A 15,246-nucleotide genomic window follows, 5' to 3' on the forward strand; every position below is an offset into this window, starting at 1 on the left:
AAAAGTTATGCCAGTTACAGCAACAAGCATGCTAATACTAAAGAAGAAAACAAGGCAGTCTCCTTTATATTAAAAATTACTCCACTGCCTCAGTGCCTTTAAACTATATTCAAAACCATTTCCAACAGTTTTCAGTAAACAGATTATCAAATAGAAATCAGAATAGAGACTATGCATTTAATATGTAAATATACATTTACTTTCATCTAACAACCCAGAGCAATCTGAAGCTCAGTGATATAAAAAAATCAAAATGCTCTCAATATTGCTATTAGAAAGAGAGAGATGCTTCAAATTAAGTTCCACACAAATTCTGTTAAGCAAAGTCAGGCTATTATTACTACTGGAGAGCATGAATTTGCAAAACCGCTATACCAAAACGTTGCAAAAAAAAAATAAAAATCCTAGAGGCTGACAAAAGCTCAACTAACCATCTACAAAGAAGCATCTGCAAGTAGACAGTAATGAACCAGACAGACCCAGAGGGCTTTCTCAAATGTAGGTCATGCCTGTCAGACCATAGCAAAAGCCTCAGTAACATTTGCTGAAGAGAACCTCGAGTTATTATTGCACACAAGAATTTACTCTGCAGGCAGCCACTAATAGTCACATATTGGAGATGACCACTATGCAATGTTTAAGAGGAACATGAAGGAAAAGCTGCACAGAGGATAGCTGTATTGAATTTAAGTCATAAAACATTCCTTATAACACTTCACACCTCATATGCTTTTCTTGCCATAAAGTTGCCAAGGAGAAGAAAAATTTGTTTAAACAAGATGTTTGTTTTACACTGGTGGTTGGGGGGTCAGGGGAGAAGTAGGCACAAGAGGTGGTTTAGAAACAGTAATTTCTGATGATTTATGCCGTATTAAACTGAAGACTTCAACTACCCAATTACTGAAATAAGAAATAGTTAAAACCTTAAGTATATCTGCAGTGTTCTTTTCTTCATTCACATTTTCAGTCTATGATTGTGGTATTTCTGTGTTAGAACAGAAATCCCATAGAAAAAGACTGTCTAATAAGTTAAGATGGGATAAAGATAGAAGAATATGAAACAGCATAATGGAAGTCCTCATAACAAGAGCTTGATCCCTGGATGTCTTTTGGGGCTTTTTTGTTGTTGTTTATTTTATTTCAGTTGCACAAAGTAACATAGCAAAAAACATTTTAAGAATTCAAAAAAAACTCCTCACAACCAAGAGGGTCAGCAGATTAAAATGCAGTTAGATTTTCACTTAAGACCTAAAAATTATACACTTAAAAATGTCAAAATATAATGCAACGAAAAGGATATTAGACAAAAATACTTGGCTCTGCAATCACACACATATGCATCTCCTGCTGTAAAATCAGGGAGACAAAGCAGTATTTCTTTTAATACACATGTAAGACAAGAAAAAAATGAGGAATTTCTTTTGCCCTGCAGATTGCTTAGAAACAGATTCACAGTTAACAATAAATGAAACAAGGAAAAGTGCTGTATGATTCACTACAGCTGAATCTTTCTGGAAAGCAGGTATGAGGTGAAACCACAAACACTATAAATAGGGTACAGTAAAAGACTGGAACAGAACATGAAATAATAAATCTTCACTCAAAAAATTCTACTATTAGACAATAAAACTTGAATTCAAGCTAGAAAGTCATCTAATGAAGGAAAGATTCAGTTCAAGAAACCTACTAACTCATTCTTTGTTTAGTCAGCAGTCATCAATCAAGAGTTCAAAAGAAGAAAAAAAAAATTCTTCACTGGTCACTAACAAAATTCCTCATTTAGAACTCAGCTATTACAGGTTATCAGTGTTTACATTTCTTCTGTGAAGCTACCAAGGCACTTACCACTAAAAACCAGCAGCAGGACACCACCATTTTCAGATATAAACACAATCCAGGTGTAGTTACAATGAAATAAACATATTTATATTCATTTATAATTCTATGCAGATTGGGGTGTTTCCAGGGGATGGACTGGTCTTTTTTTTTTTTTTTTAATTGATTTTTACAAATCTGTGTCCTCAGTAAGTTTCACACTTAAAAACACTGTCCACTTATCTGAACTACTCAGGTCTGAGCACAGTTCTACAAGCAAACAGCTTTATGTCTATGTTTATGATAGTCTCAGCATAAGAAATAAGATAGATGATGTACCAATATGCTTTTCAGTCTTATAATCAGTGAACATGACCTCCGCTAGGCATTAGAGTTATTTATTAATTTTTTTAACAAACAAAAAGAAAAGAATCACTGGGAAAAGTTTCCATTATTGTGTTATTGCAAAAAGTAATTGGCAAAGCAGTATATCAAAGGTATCACTTAGCTTTCTTGCCAGTAATTGTTAATAGTGCAGACACATGTATGAACCTCAGTATTACATTTTGAAGTTCTTTGTCCTGACTGAGCAGTACATCAATGTTTGAACTTTACTTGACTTACAATAAAACAAAAACTGGTATAAAAATGTTTGTGCTGGTAAAGTTGCAGCTTTCTCTTTAGTACTATGCTCTACTTGAATATACAAATAATCCTGCAGGAGTAGGAGGAGGGCTGGACTGAATTACAGTATTTAGACTAATTATCTTCTGAAAACTTGAATACATGGATTAAATTAAGAGAGGGGATATTGTGGTCAGAATAATCCAGTCTCTGAGAGGTCATGATACTGTTAATTGGAAAACATTTCTTTTGAGATACAAGGGAGGTTTTTTTGGCTGATCACAAAATCTACAGCTTAGACCTTCCCATAATTAAATAACTTATAAGACTAACTGCATGAATATACCCAAATAGAAAACACAAAGTCAGAATCAACTGTTCATGATACATGAAAAAAAACCTCACAGTGCACACCATGCAAGAATCTGAACCCTGTAATCGAACTGTTTTAAAGGCCTGTAATAAACATTGTTCACAAGTAGAAAGAAAACAAGTCAACATAATGAACTTATCTACTAATATTGCAAATTTTACCTGTACATACTGTAAATAATAGAGGGGGAAAAAAAGGCACTATGCATTTCTATTTAAACTAATCTGAAGATAATTATGAATGCACACTCTGGCTGAACTTCATTTGGATTTTAAACATTAATTTACTTTGACTATGTGCATGTCAAAATGAAAGATTGCTGTCTGAATCCAGACATGCAGTATTAATACTGAACACATGCATTCGTTTCAGGTCAGCAGACGTTCCAAGTCTATTTCAGCAGGTGGTAGGAGTAACACGCTAATTAAAATCTGTATTAAAAAGTTGACAAAAGGGCTATCTATTCTGAACAGCTCCTATATAGAAGCACCACTGCAACCTATGTATTTAGACCACACAATATGAAGAAAATTGAAATGCCCATCACATAAACCACTAATTGTGTCCCTTTTTGAACAACTACTTTTTTATCCTACCAATAGATTTTTTAAGGTAGAGCACTTAATAAGTCAAGACCTAGGGTTAGAGACTAAAAGAAGGTACTAAAATACTTCTTCAAATTAGTATCACATTTAGATAGTAAAGTAAGAAAAAAAAATTTAAGCTAAACTCATTCCCTATTAGATACTTGTCTCTGGCCACTTCAGAAATTGAGGGCCATTCCTAAGCAATACACCCAAGAATTGTGTAAACAAAGTAAAGGTAGCAGTGGCTCAAGTTACCTGATAAGATACTGCTTTAGTCAAAATTTTGGGGTAAATATGAACTTTTATGTTTGGGGTTTTTTCTTTGTTTGTTTGTTAGGTTGGTTTTTTTGTTGTTTTTTTTTGGGGGGGGGGGGGAGAGTGGGGGGGAAGGTTAAAATTAACATTTTATATTACAATTTTAGAAGTGAGTTTTTTCATTTGAAGTCAATCTGAACTACGTTAAAGATCAGAAATAACCTGATATTCTACAACAAAAAATTAACTCAGTTACAGTACTTCTGACAAACCAAAAAACCTCACTAGCTGTTGATAACACAGCACAACACACACAGCTCTCCTGCTAGCCTCATTCCTAGTACCCAATTTCTCCTGATGAATGAGAAGATGATGGGAACACAAGACTGACTGCAAGCAAAAGCCTGAACTTTATGACAACGATAGCAAAAGATTTGGATAAGGAAATACTCAACAAGCCCATAATGGACCATTTTAACACATTTTTCAGCAGTGACTGCAATTTGTTTCTCAAGTTCAATTGATAATTGCAATAAATGCATTCTGAGAAAACAGTGAATTCAGTCTTTTAACTCCAAAAACAAATAGGTCCCTTCTTCAGGTTTGAAAACAACTAGAAATAAGGTTAAGAACTATTCTAGTAAAAATACCAAGAACAGAATATTCTTTTTGATTATTATCCCCATACAGGCCCCAAACTTCCCCACAGTGAGCATTCAAGATGATGACATCTTCAAGAACATATTCTCTCCATGTTCAGAAATCACCTGTTTCTCTGCAGTAATATTGTGGCCCCCTGAAGGGAAATTCAAGTGTGGCCTAAACCCTTCTCTCTTGAAAACCAACCATAGCAGACACCCCTTTACTGGCCAATAAGATCAGATCAAACTGATGCACATTCTAACCAAGAGAAAATATAAAGAATGTAACATCCCACAGAGAATTTATTATATTAATGAGGCTCCTGTGTGTATATAGTACAAGTTTGAATAGTACATTCTATCCAAGCAATATTTTTCCAAAAACATTTAATAGAAATACTCTTTTCACAAGATGCAAAAAGAAAGCACTTCTGGATTTTGACATCCTGGATTGAATTCAGTGAAACAGAGCACCAGTTTACCAGACAAACATGTTCACAGCTCTATCACATAGCATCACAGAATACAAGATTAGTGTCATCCCACGAAGAGTTTCTTTCAACTTTTGGTGTTTGTTGGTTGGGTTTGTTAGTTTTTTTGCCTTTCATTTGGTTCCTTTTTGTTTGGTTGGCTGGTTTGGATTTTAGCATACAGGACACTGATCAGTGTATAAATATTACTCCAGAATCGGACTGAATCTGTGACTTTGCAGACTAAGAAAGTATTTTAAAAGCAGATGGCAACACAGTCCAATGAGCAGTTACTATTACCAGAAGCACCAACTGCTCTGCAGCAACAAAGTTTATAGAATGTGTCAAAAACTATGCACCTGCTTCTCTGCTTTAGCGGTGATCTACAGATTCAAAGATGAAGTATCACACAACTTATGTCAGAAAAGCATAGTGATTGCACTTACTAAAACAGAAGTGGAAGGACTGTTTTTATCAATTAGCTTTTATCATGGTTAGCTAAGTACATTGTAGGAGGACCGAACTTCAAACAAAATTCTGAGCCCTCCCCAAAAATAACAATCTTAGCCAACACGAAATACACAACTCTAAAGTTCAACAGAACTTGAAATTATATTGTTAGCTTGACCATGTGACTTTCTGTTGTAACTTACTAATGCTCTCCACATGATTACCTATGCACACAAAAATCCTGAAGAACTGTAAGATTCACTAAAATTAAAGGGATTTATGTAATTTGGGGGAAGATAAGCTTAAAAAAATTAAAAATAAAAAATAAAGATGGTATTATTGCATTGATAACTAGTGTGGAAAGAGTGAAGGCATTCATACCAACGACTGTGAATCACTCTTGCATGTCTAAGTTAAGAGCACAACTCCCTACATAATCACAGGAAAAAAGCCAATATTATTGAACTCCTTACCTTCAGGAGGTGCTTCAGAAAAGCAAGTTGCTTTTCACTTCACTACTTAACTTAGGAACCTAAACTATGTAGTTAAAGAGGTATGGCAAAAGCACTTTCTGAACACCTATTACATTTCAGCATTCCCTAGGCAGTCCTTTGGTTATCAGCACTTTGATGTAGCAGCTAAAATACATCAATAAACATGGGTGGAAAATCCCATTTTTAACAGTTGAGGTTTTTCTGCCAAAGAAATCTCTTCATTGTTTGTTCTACAAGGACACTTTAAATACATTGTTCTATTTTCAAACGACAACTATGAAAAAGTTTGAGAGACAGTGCAAGACAAAATTATACCAAAAATCAGTAGGCTCTGTAGAGGTTAAAAAATACAGTTTAGCATATAGAAAGATGGAGGAGTAGTTCCATTTAAAACACATCTTAAATCCACCTCACTCAACAGGCTTTAAATCTTTCAGTTTAAAAATCAGTTTATTAAGAATGCAGTTTGCAACATAGATGGCTCATGTGTTTTCAATATGGACATGTGTCTAATGTGATTTGGTACATCTTGGAATCAAACACCACACAATTTGTTTCTTAAGTCACACACTCCTTGATGTTAGCAAGTTCCACACTTTCTGTACAAAATGTATTCTTGATCTAGTTACTGGTACCTGAAGTAGGTGTTAATGGGAATAGAATTGCTTTTACAAAAAGCTAGACTGTATTAATGAAAAGGGAGAAATACATCTTTTAAAGCTTAAAACAAAGCTTTATAATGGCGAGCTGCTCGTTAGCAGGCACTTCTTAGTGTCCTGAATATCACAAAACAACAAACCCAACCCTATTTCACACGAGTTTCCAACTTTTTTGCTTTTTACTGAAACTTATAAAAATTATTCCAGTTTGTATTACTTTTCCTTCTTTGAGTATCCATTACAGTAAGGATAAGAAAGGCAGGCCCCTTCAGTTACAAACATCTTCTTGAATCACAGTTTGTGGACAGATTTCTAGAAAAAAAAAAAAAGATAATGGTACTTCAACAGTTTGTTCTGTCGAAGGAAGAAGAACCTAAGTCAGTTCATATAAAAATATTATTTTCAGCACTAAACCATTTTCTTGCAGAACCTACTTACTAGAGATACAGAAGGAAAGATATCAACTTGAACCAACTGCTTGTTACTAATTCATCTTAGAAGCTACCTTACTGCTTCAAACCAAATATTGTGAAAACCTGCAAAATAAGAAAAAGAGTTTAACACAATGAATTCTTTCAAATTTTAAACTGAAATTTAACTACTTGAGAATCACTGCACCATGATCAGTGATCAGTAGCTATGGGTATATATACTGCAGTTACATATTTTTTCTAAACTGGAGCAACTTTCATATAAGACAACAGATGTTACCTTTTCCACTGTTCACAGATACAAACATCTTACTTTAGACATCCACCTTCGTGTAACGCACTCATTCAGATTGCCATAATTTTTAATGTCATATGGATAGAAATTATTTTCCATTTCCTTCTGGTATAAAGTTTTTGTAAGAACACTTCTTCAGTATGAATGAGGTTTCCTCAGAAATTCAGTGAAAAAAATGGTCTTTAAATAAAGTTCTGCAGCTGAACACAAAAGTAACTGCTCAGTATTTCCTCAGAATATTCCCACACACAAAAATCACTGTGCCAGCATCTGCTAATATTTTTCATTTGTTTGTTTTTGAAAGAATCAAGTGTTATGTCCATTTCTTCTTTACTGTGTGCTAGGCAGCAAACCTGGAACTCCTGCCACAAATTCAAGTGATTTCAATTAAAGCCAGGAAGGTGAGGTGCAATTCTTGTACACAAACACATATGACTGACAAGTTAGTACAGATGTGAATAAAGACAGTGACCAGCGAGATCTCAGGAAGTAAGTGAATAATACACCGTAATGATTAAATAAATCCACATAAACATCACAGTAAGAGACAACTACAGCATCCAGCATCTACATCTGTTCCCCCTTCCCAAAACACAAATCAAAAACACTGATTGATGCAAAAAAAATTCATACGTTCACACAGAAAACATGCAATCTGTTGAAATAGATGCCATTTTTTGCACTTTGCAGACCCGTTAGAGTTTTTTTTTTTTTTTTTTTTTTTTTTTTAATGTACATGGCATTAGCTGCCATTGAAGCAAACTTCCTTCTTACATTGGGAGAATCCATACGCTTAAGAGACAGAAACTTTCCTGTTGTACGTACCTGAGAACCATGAAAATCTGCCTTGCCAAAATTTCTAAAATGTTTTTAACCGTTACAGAAAAGGAAACGGACTGCTTAGTATGTTGTACTTCCCCCACAGTGCAAAGCACTTGCTAATGCTGATCATTATGAAAAAATCCTCACCCCATCCTGATTGGACACAGAAAACCCTCGCTACAACACATTGCGTCTTTCTACCACACCCATAAGCTTTATTTGGATATGATTTTTTCCATGAATGAGCAACTACTACGCTTCCAATAGCATGGCAGGGTCACTCATAAGCCAATTTTAGAGAGAAAAAAAAGTTACAATAATTTTAAGCTTTTCTAGCTAGGATTGTGTAAAAGAAACTGTTCATGTAACGACCGTGAACACAGATAGATGGATGACGATCAATTAAGAAAAAAACACAGAAATCCCTGGAATCTCAAAAGACTTTTATACTAATCACTGCTTTATTTCCTTTGTGACCATATTTGACCTAACAACAGATCTCATTTTTCTGAATAATCTTCTAGGATATTTACATAAGCCTACTGCATGCAACGCTTCTGCATTAATAATTGTGTGGGAAACACAGGAAAATTTTACCTCCCTTGCTAAGGCTGCCTCTAAACTTTTGCATCATTTCATATAATGCAAAATGAGTCTCTGAGCCAAGAGATCACTTGTAGTGGGATCAATTAAGTGACTAAATTGAAAAAAAAATTCAATAAAATGCCATTTCTACCCTAAATGTTAATTTAAATGGTTCTCACAAATAGGTTTCAATAACCATTCTGGTGAAAGCACAGTTACACAGTGCCATCTAGCAGTGGCTTACAGTACAGTGGTTACTACAATGATAAATTTGACATATTAAACAGTTTGTAAACTCCTTTCTCATTTAAGCAAATTCCAAGAAAACAGTGAATTGACCCATTGCATTGCTATACGCAAACCTAATGTTGAAACTTTACAGACTGAATCAAGTCTATTAAGATTATCTCAAGTCTAACACAAAAATCAAATTTTGATCTAATGTTTCTCTGAAGTTTTTTCTTCCCTAAATTTAAATGGCCAATTCCTCTGCTTACCATGACTTGAAAATTGTTCAAACATCTGAAGTTATATACACCAATAAATTCAAGTTTTCTAACATACCATTAAATTCAAGGTTTCTAACATACTGAGGAGGGTGGAAGGGGAGGATACTTATAATGCCCCAAGAAACTGGAATCAAACTGGATTCCTTACCATCATCAAGTTGCAAAAAATACCTGCAGAAATCAATCACTGCACAAAACATTAAAATAAAATATTCCAAGTCTAAAGTTCCAGTTTCACAAGCACATACTTTAACTCAGCATAATTAAACTCTAGTGCTAAAGGAAAAGATAAGCCAGCTCTTGAGCACACGGTCCTATTGATGCTCTGCCCTCTGCCTTTTGCAACATCATAATATATATGCATAGGTAATTCCAAAGATTTGTCCAACTTTGCAGTAAACCAACCAAGAACTAACGTGGTTTTAGATTAAAATGACCAAAAAGTTATACAAACAGTGCCAGATTATTTTTGAAAATACAGAGGAAATCATAAAGGCAAACAACACAAGTGTGACATCAATCTCTGGCTTAACAATTCCATTTATAATCTTTTTTAAAAAGCTATAATACCATCACCATTAACAATGGCAGCATTCCTAGGTGAGCCACAGAAGCAAATCCTTAAAAACTGTGAAGCTCATCCAGTTCAGATACATTAAAAATGGATGCAGAGAAGCAAGGTATTCTGTTCAGGGTAGTATCTAAGCTAGCACCAAGCCTTCAAATTCCACATCTTGAACAGTTTTATCCTGAAACCACCTTCCATATTTTTCTAAACAAGTGTATTTCAGTTTCTCCCATTTTACTAAAAAAACAAACCCAAACAAACAAACCCAAACAACAACCAAATAAAAAAAACCAAAAAAACAACACAAAGGTAGATTATGACAGTTATTCTCTGATAGACTTTGATCCGGATTTCTGCTGTCCCAGGACCTAAATTTGAAGGTTTAATAAACTGTGCTTTGAATAAGACATCAAAAATTTATATACTGCTCAATTATACACACACTAAATTAGCAGGCTAATGTACTTGTAGATTGACCTAAATAAACTGGATAATGTCCAGAGGAGAAGAACAAGAAAGGTCAGAATTCTAGAGAACTTGACCTCTGAGAGAAGCTTCTGGGAATTAGGTCTACTTCACCTAGACACAAGATGCCTGTAGAGAGAAGTGGGAACAACATTCAAATATGTGAAAGGTTACTGTGAAGAAAAGAATCAGATTGTCTCCATACCTACTAAAGAAAACACAGTCAATTATAGGACTGAACTGTGCTAAAAAAAATTAGGTTACACATCCAGAAACAGTTTTTAAGCAGAAAGGTAGTTAATCACCCAAAAGGGGCTATGACTTCTCCATCATCAGAGGCTTTTAGCAACCAGCTAAAACACATGTCAGTGAACAGCTCAGACATGGGAAAAAAAGCTCAGCCAAGAAGGTGGCTTTTGGCCTCTGATCTATGACAGACCACAGCAGCCTAAGAAGAGAGTTTGTCAGTCACAAACACAAACAACCTACTCCCTAGAGGTGGTCAGGGAAAACAGTTTTACTTAAAATTCCTCTCCCAGTCTTCTCCTGCATCATTTTTCACCCCAGAAATAAATTCCTCTCCCTGCACCCTGACTTGCTGCCAGCAGCTGAGCAGCATCATATTGTGGTGCTGTTAAACGATAAGAATTTCTCCCCAGCTCACTGAACAGCAGAGCTCACAGTCCCCTCCATTTAAATATACTTCTGCCACAGTAAAGTAACAAGTCACTGCCAGCACTGAAATGCTACAGATGTAAAGCAAAAAAAAACAACAAAAACCAAAACCCAGAAACTTTAACAATGACATTTTTCTCTTTCAATGAAAAATGCTGTTGTTTTATGCTATTCTACTGTGTTACAAAGAATATTTGAAACTGCTGAAAATATACCAATGTAATTGTCTCTTAAGCTTCATAATTTTTTATTTTCTACTTAGTAGACTTCTAAAGTATATTAAATTTATGTTCTCCTTTCATAACTACCAATTTTAAGACTGAAATTTCCAGGTAAACAAACGATGGATGCTCAAATTTACCATCATCTGGTGATCTAAATCTTTACATTTATTAACGGAAAGTGAATTTTTTTAAGTGTGATAAACATAAACAGAAAAATTCCAACCCACAAACAAGCAACAGAATTTCAAAAGTCAACTATCACTTAGGGAATGAATTATAAACAAGCACACTTTTACCCTCAAATCCCAGCCAACAAAAGCTGAGGGTCCAAAATGCCTAATAAAATCAGCAGCCAAGTGATCTGTCTTCTATTAAATTGCAAGCCAAAAAACTCACTTCTCTATACACCAGTGTCTTGTACCAATCAACAGCAATTCAGTTTTGGCACAATTAACTCAAAGCCTATTTATAGTCATCAAAGTTAAAGTTTCTGCTTTTCTGCTTAGTTTCTTTCTGCAAATACTAGCCAAGGATTTGACACGCACGACAAATGCTGATGTCTTCTGCTTAAACAGATGAAGCCTGTTCCTCAGCCCCTACACTTAATGTGTTAAGTCCAACTGGTAGTACACAAATGCTACAAGATTCACAGAAGTGCACAGAAGCACCATGGATGGCCATTTCAGCAGACACATCATCCTCCACTTAACAAGGCTACTGTCAAGACTGCAGCATCTAAATCAACTTAAGGTGCCCAAAAGTGCCAGGCTGTTCGGTCGCAGCATGTCCCACACTTTATACAAGTGCTCGAAATGGGCACAAAAATCACAGAGACCATCTAGGAGGAGGCTGAGATTTCCCAAGAACTTTATAACAACATGAAGCATTCTAAAACAGTTTTACGATGCAATAAAGTAATTTCTAAGCTTATCTCTTCAGGTGAAAGCTATCTGTCTGCAGTGTGGTGAGACCAAATACTTACTCAGTTTCTGAGAAAAGTTAAGAGCCTTGGCAGAACATGCTTAGCTTTAAAACAGTGTTTTCAGTGCATGTACTGAGGATCCAATGCTTATTTCTTGCCACCAGGAGAATATAAGTAGCATGGGAGTTTTCTCCATCTTTGCTTCAGACTGCAGCACAATCCCATTCCACTAACATAGAGATTGTCCCCTGAAAACTCAGATGTTTCCCAGTGCACAGCTCTACTGCTCCCAATATGTACAAGGGACAGATTGCCCCCCCTTGAGAACTTGCTTATCACCATTATTTTATACATCATTCACACTAAAAATTTTACAATAGAGCATTTAAAATACACTCAGATGAAAAAAAATTAAAACTTTATGCAGCTCAGAAATTGTGAAGATAAGTTCAAGAAAACAGTATTTGTTCACCAATGGCAAACAGAAACAAAATAGTATTTGCACAAATCCCAGGCTAACCATACAAAATTCACAAGCTAAGGAAGTATGTAGCTAGGCATTACCCATGTTCAATTTAAGATGTTAATTCACAGCAAGTAGTACTTGCCCCCAAAAGAACACATTGAATCACATCTGTACACTGCTTAGAATTTGCTTGAACAAATGAAAAATCTGGTTTTGGAAAGTTAGGATAGCAGTGAAATAATTACAATAGTTGCCATCTACCTCAGATGCTATCCACGCTAAGCTGAAACAATTTATTATTGATGTTCAACCTAAACACCACCTGCCCTAACGTTATTAGATAAGCTCGTGGTTTTACTTATGCTGTAATCATGCATTTAATGTTAGATAGCAATTGTTCTGCAGTCCTTACAATTTTCAGTGTCTTGGTATAATACACACTGTAAGACAGCCTACGTAAGATTATTAAAATAAAACAAAAATAAAATAATTCCATAGCGAAAATAAGCAGAGAATCGTTGCACACTGTAAGAAAAACCCTCATCTAACATTTCAAAGAGAAGTCCTTACATAGATTAAGCCAGCCTTATCAGACCAACAATCATGAAGTAGAAAGGTGTTTCCAAAAGGAACAGTTCCTCAAAGAGTTGAATTTAGCAATGATATTTTATGAATCTCAAACACATGAGGCAGACCCTTAGGAAAGGGAACTAATGAGTCCAGTACAAAGCCCAACTTAAGCTAAAAAGTGGCAACTCTGAGACAATATAGAACTACAAAACACAGACCTTTCTAATATTCGACAGCAAAATAAGAACGACAACAAACAATTTAAAGGCGATTTAATTAAATGCACATGATCGGACTACAAATCAGAATAATAATCCACCATCCCTAAATTAAATTAGTAACACAGCTCAACAGTAATGTCAAGGTTAAGTCACCTTCTACCCGACAGAGAGCCGGAACATCCCAGCAGGGCAGGGAACAGCAGTGACCCAGCCCAGCACTACTGAGCCAATGCTGCCACCCCTTGGCTCCTACCGATACAGCACCGAGCCTCAGCCCGAAAGGTTCACAGCTTTTTTGCATTTGAACATACACGAACTGTAAAGCCAGCTTCAGCTGAAAACGTTACAGTTCTAAGCTGCTTCGTACATTATCACACCCTGGTTTGTTTTGGGTTGTTTTGCGGTTTGTTGTTTGGGTTGTTTTTTTTCCTGTGAGTAGGTACAACCGTAAAAGATTTTGATAGAAAGAAATCAGAAATTTATATCCAATCTTGCTCATACCAACCAGGCCTTGTTGACACAATGGATTACCTATGTGTGTTTTCACTTGGCTGTTCAGTGACAGGAACACTTTTTACACCTTGGAGCCATGTTATTAACACCAGGCTTAAAAGAAGAAAACCCAAGTTGGCCACGAAGAAGGAAGCAGAAATTATACTCAGGGGAGAGGAAAAAAAATAAAGTACTTAATTTGCTTTTATCAGTGGGTAAAAACACCACCATGAGTTTGTGTCTCATATCTGTTTAGTGAACTTCTACTGTCTCCAGACAGTCTCTGTAACCACGTGGCAGTCTTACCTCTTGTGAGCAAACCCTGAGGCCTGACTGAAGGACAACTACATAGGTCACTGCTCTCTCTGTATATGGAGACACAAAACAGTTCAGGATCAGCTCTGTTACATTTTAAATGCCTACCAACAAGGAAGAAACTAACCAACCTTAAAACCTGTCTTGCCTGGTGGCATAACATAGAACAAGAGCAGTTCACACATGCACCCAACACTACAACTGTCAAAAAAGCATTCCCAAAAGATATTAAAAGCACATGAGTGCAGAGTTGCACAGCAAAGGCTGACCAGCAATTTCTCAAAAACAGGGAACTCACACCTAAGAGTCATCTTTGATAGTAAATGAAACTCAAACCAAATTACAGCAAGAGTCTGAAGTAAACATTAACTCTCCTCCACTATTCCACACCATGTAGGGTAACAAGCAAGATTTTTTTTCAGGTGGTCCTACAAACACTTGGGACAACATATGATCTTTATCCTACCTTGAAGATAAATGGTAAAAAAATCTCTTCATGTTATAAAACGCTGCTCTGCTTTCCCACTAGCATTTATAAATGTTCTATAAGTTACCTGAAATACAAAGAACCATGAGATATCTGAAATTAATGTCTCAGTATAGCACTCTACAAAGCTCCAAATCATATGTATGTCTATGTTGAACTCACTTCATCACTTCTATTTATGCTTCATTTACTGCTTAAAACCTACTACAGGGACCCATTCCAGATAGGAGGACCCACATTACCAGAAGCTGAAACTTACCCTTCATGGCTCAATCTTTTTCAAATTCAAATTCATTCTCCTGAATTACACAAAGTTCAGTGTTGTAAGAACTAAATTCTATTGTACAACCACCAGAGAATGTAGACAATTGCTTTGCCACTAGAATTAACCCTAAACATGTACACATGCTTTAATTTACCTATATAATCCACCTACAACTGTCTCTGAGGATGCTGTGCATGTAGGATATATTTAGGCTCTCAGATCTCCTCCTGATTGCCAGCTGCATGACTGTGAAAGAAAAACACTAAAAGAAAACAATCAATTCGACTTAGAGGGACTACTACAAAACAACTAATTTTTAATTGGGATAAAGAAATAATACAGACTTCTCAGACCAAGCTCTAATAGCAGTGATGTAGGAGGCCTTTATGAAGGGGAAAACTGCACACTAGTTCTTTCCAGTTCCCCCATAAACAGGAAACATTTCCCAGTTTGAGAGTTAGAGTTCTATCCTGTAGTGAAAGCAACATCCTCAAAGCTTTTATGAAAGTTGCCTAATAGGAGTAAGAAGTTGATTCTGAGGAAGGAGAGGTAGAAAAAACAGCAAA

At 35.7% G+C, this 15,246-nt stretch overlaps 1 protein-coding gene and 1 long non-coding RNA gene across 5 annotated transcripts in view; both read right to left on the reverse strand.

Annotated features, from left to right (window-relative positions):
• Positions 1–15,246, reverse strand: part of CDKAL1 (CDKAL1 threonylcarbamoyladenosine tRNA methylthiotransferase) — a 384,171-nt gene that overhangs the window by 355,765 nt on the left and 13,160 nt on the right. The window lies entirely within an intron of this gene.
• Positions 6,141–8,924, reverse strand: LOC139792657 (uncharacterized). The gene is made up of 2 exons (XR_011724334.1): positions 7,106–8,924; positions 6,141–6,680 (listed from the first exon to the last, which is right to left on the reverse strand). It is a non-coding gene; the product is annotated as an uncharacterized lncRNA (long non-coding RNA).

The sequence above is a fragment of the Heliangelus exortis genome, chromosome 2, assembly GCF_036169615.1.
Source record: "Heliangelus exortis chromosome 2, bHelExo1.hap1, whole genome shotgun sequence".
Classification (NCBI taxonomy): domain Eukaryota; kingdom Metazoa; phylum Chordata; class Aves; order Apodiformes; family Trochilidae; genus Heliangelus; species Heliangelus exortis.